Source organism: Temnothorax nylanderi, unplaced genomic scaffold (genome assembly GCF_030848795.1).
Source record: "Temnothorax nylanderi isolate EJ_2023f unplaced genomic scaffold, tnyl_v1.0 TNYL_tig0644_pilon, whole genome shotgun sequence".
Lineage (NCBI taxonomy): Eukaryota > Metazoa > Arthropoda > Insecta > Hymenoptera > Formicidae > Temnothorax > Temnothorax nylanderi.
The window spans coordinates 1-3,762 of NW_027249706.1; the positions used below are offsets into that span (position 1 = coordinate 1).

Consider the following 3,762-nt stretch of genomic DNA (forward strand, 5'->3'; position numbering starts at 1 on the left):
GAGGGAGAGGGAGAGGGAGAGAGAGGAGAGGGAGAGGGAGGGGAGAGGGAGAGGGAGAAGGGAGAGGGAGAGGGAGAAGGGAGAGTAGAGGAGAGAGGGAGAGGGAGAGAGAGAGGAGAGAGGGAGAGAGGGAGAGAGGGAGAGAGGCGAGAGAGAGAGAGGATGTTATGTGTCTTATCATATGTCCTCCGGGGCGAAGCCCTTTATTACATATTCTCCGGGGCGAAGCCCGGGTAACCAGCTAGTTTTATATATATATATATATAAATTACAGCTAATGAAGTACTACCTTTGATTGAAGTTTTATTAAATAATATGGAACGTGTACATCATATTAAAATAAATAATTATATGAAGACATTGTCCGAGGTTATATTCACCGAGATTTTATCATGCAATTTTCGCTTATCACGTGCAATAGTATAAAACTTATTGCACTTTCGAGATATCAGACGTTTTTACATCTTTACAAGTATTTTTATTATAAATCTTATTGTTAGTAAGTAATTTAACTATGTAGATTTTATTTTATACAGTAATGATATTTATTCAATTAAAAATTACAGAACATGCAGGATATGTACCAATAACGAGTGAAAAACATATCTTAAGTTATTTATGGTTTCTTGGCCACGAAAGTGCAGGATATCGTGATGTAGCGGATCGATTTGGTGTTACAATAAGCACATTACATGTAATTATTACAAGAGTCACAATATTTTTAATGCAACTTGCTCCACAAATAATAAGATTTCCTACATTAGAGAGAAACAGGCAACAATGACATATTTTTTACAGCAAAAAGGATTTCCAGGAATTATTGGTATAATCACATATTTGATGCACATAATTGATTTAATATCTGTACAAATCGTTATTTTATTATATAATATTTATTTTCAGGTGCTATAGATAGTACACACATCAGACTCGATAAGCCAGAAGAGGATCATGATTCTATATTAACAGAAAACAATATTTTCTATACATATGCAGAAACAGTTAACCAAAATTTAAAATTTTTAGATGTTTTTATTGGCTATCCAGGATCCGTACACGATTCAAGAGTGTTTAGGGAATCTCCTTTGTATGAATCTCTTCACCAAATTTGTTTAGGTCAGTGATAACTAACATCAACATAAACAAATTAATTTTAGTTTTGAGTTTAGCTTTCGGGTTGGAGCCACGTGAATTTATTTTATTCTTACGTTTTATGAACATTTTAGTTCATTTGATCAGGGAAAAGCAATCTAATATAGTATCAGGACCTGATAGAGCATCAGATTGTTTTTTCCTGACGAAGTAAACTGAAATGTTTACGAAACATCAAAATAAAATAAAAATTAACGCGGCTTCAACCCGGAAGCTAAACTCAATACATCGCGAAAACCTCAAATATCAGATTAAGTAAGTTTTGATTTGTTGAACTACAATTTATTTTTTAGATGGATCTTACTTACTGGAGATAGCGCATATCCATGTTTAGATTATTTAATAGTACCATACAGAGATACTGGACATTTAACTCAAGCGCAGACATTTTAATCAAAAATTAAGTTCATGTCTGTCATAATTGAGACTGCATTTGGTTGTTTGAAGCAACGCTTCAGACAATTGTATCATTTAAATTGCGGGACATTGTACGCATGGTTCAAGTTATACACGCTTGTTGCGTTTTGCATAATTTAGCACACGTAGACGACTTGGAGTTTTTGAAGCCTCCAGTTGATGATGAGTATCTGATCCAGAAGCGATTATAAATAATGCGAAAATAATAATGAGATAATTCCTGGAAATCAGCGTGGCCGTGAATTGCGAGACAAGTTATGCCGTCAATTATTTGTACGACATCATTAAGAAAGATAAACTTTTTTTCCTTTTTTGTCGTCTCCAATGTATTTGAAGCATTACCTGATGTTCTTGTAAAATATAATATTTATAAATAAAATAAAATTTTTTTCTAAATAAATTTATTTATTTATACCATGTTCAAATTATAATACCAATGTTATTATATCCTTTAATTGTATACATAGGAACTTTTTTATTTTAACAGTCTTTATAATTATATTTATGTTACGATATGTAGGAACATTTTTAACCGGCCCAGTCGTAAACGCTACTAGTAATTATCACAAGTAATAATATATTATATGTATTCTATTACAATGTTACGTTCTCGAGAGCGCATGACACCATATGATTTATTTCGGACATCTCGAAAAACGCAATAACTAAAAAAATAAGAAATTATAATTTTAGAACTAAAAATTATGTTATACGTTATATTTTATAATATAAAGAATAATAATTTTAAGACTTGTTGCTTCTATTTTTTTTTTTTTGATAACATTAGAAGCGAGAAATGACACGTAAGAATTCTGGGTGCAATTTCCAAATAAAAAGATATTTGCATAATAACACTTTAAATCACTTCAGCACACTTCGAAAATACTCCAAGGTCTATCCCTTTTCGTTGATAGTTAATAAACAGTTGCAGTAAAATAGATATAATACGAAGCAGGTTTATGACTAGGCTTTGAATTACATTCATTTTACAGCTTTTTTTACTGTCATAAGAAAGGAGTAAACCTCGGAGTATTTCGAAGTGTTTGAAGTGATCTGAAGTATTATTTTATGAAATATCGTTTTATTTGGAAATTGCATGCAATATTTCTAACGTGTCTCTCGCTTCTGACATTATTAAACAAGAAAGAAACGTCGAATTCCAGGAGCTTATCTTAGAAACAAACAAAAAATATTATCTCATTTGTTAAAATAAAAATTAAAAAACAAAAATATTATGAAGTTAAGCACAGTATTTAATTGTACTTATGTAGATTTTATTAAATAAATTACAAAAAAATTACTTTGTCGGAACATTTTTAGAAATTTCTTTTAGAATTTATTTCTTTCCTCTCATTTGGCACTGGCTGCAGCCCATCGCTCTGTTGTACTATTTATATAGTCTTCGTGAAGTTTTTAATATTTTGTATTCTTCAAGCTTTTGTACAAATATTATGGAACTTTCTCTTTCATTTCATTTCTAAGTAAATGACTCTATAGCAACCAAACATTCTTTTAAATTTTCGGTTGTGTTTTCTTGCTCGAGATTTCATTTTTTTTTATTTGTCTTCTCCGATGTGTTTGAAGCTTTTCCTGCTAGCACTGCAGCTTGATTCATCAAGATCGTTTTCGGTTGTTCTGCTTGCTCGAGATTTCTTTTGTATATTTTTGTCCTTCTCCAATGTGTTTGAAACATTAGCTTAAGTTCCTGCTACACTGCTTTGTTCTCAAGATTATTTTCAGACTCGTTGTTATTGTTCGCCAAGTAATTTAATCTATTTAATAAAACATTTCAGTAAACAAAATACAGTTATAGACTTTCTTGTGACCATTCTTTATTCCTACGAAGCATTTTTTTCGTTCTCGGAATTCTGATCTTCGCTGAGCACTTCCATTTCTTCCGATAAAGCAAGTGGAGTTATATTACTGGTTTACCGCGAATAAATCTGTGATTCACTGTAACTCAAAATGACGATTTTTACTATTTTTAGGCACTTTTAGATAAATTGCCATCAAAAAACAGTATATAACATATTAATACTTCGCTTCAAATTGCATTTTCACCTCTACGAGTTTTCGGACTGTTACTGATCAATTCTTATAGTGGCGAGTCAGAGACTAAATTTGTTTTCTCCTTGTAAAGGAAGACTACGTAACCACGACGATCCTCAATCTTCTGCTATTTGTCTCCATAAC

General features: G+C 31.6%; 1 pseudogene; it reads left to right on the forward strand.

The window, feature by feature from the left end:
- The first annotated feature begins 421 nt into the window (after nt 1-421).
- On the forward strand, nt 422-1,760 carry LOC139784570 (uncharacterized; annotated as a pseudogene).
- The last annotated feature ends 2,002 nt before the right edge of the window (nt 1,761-3,762 follow it).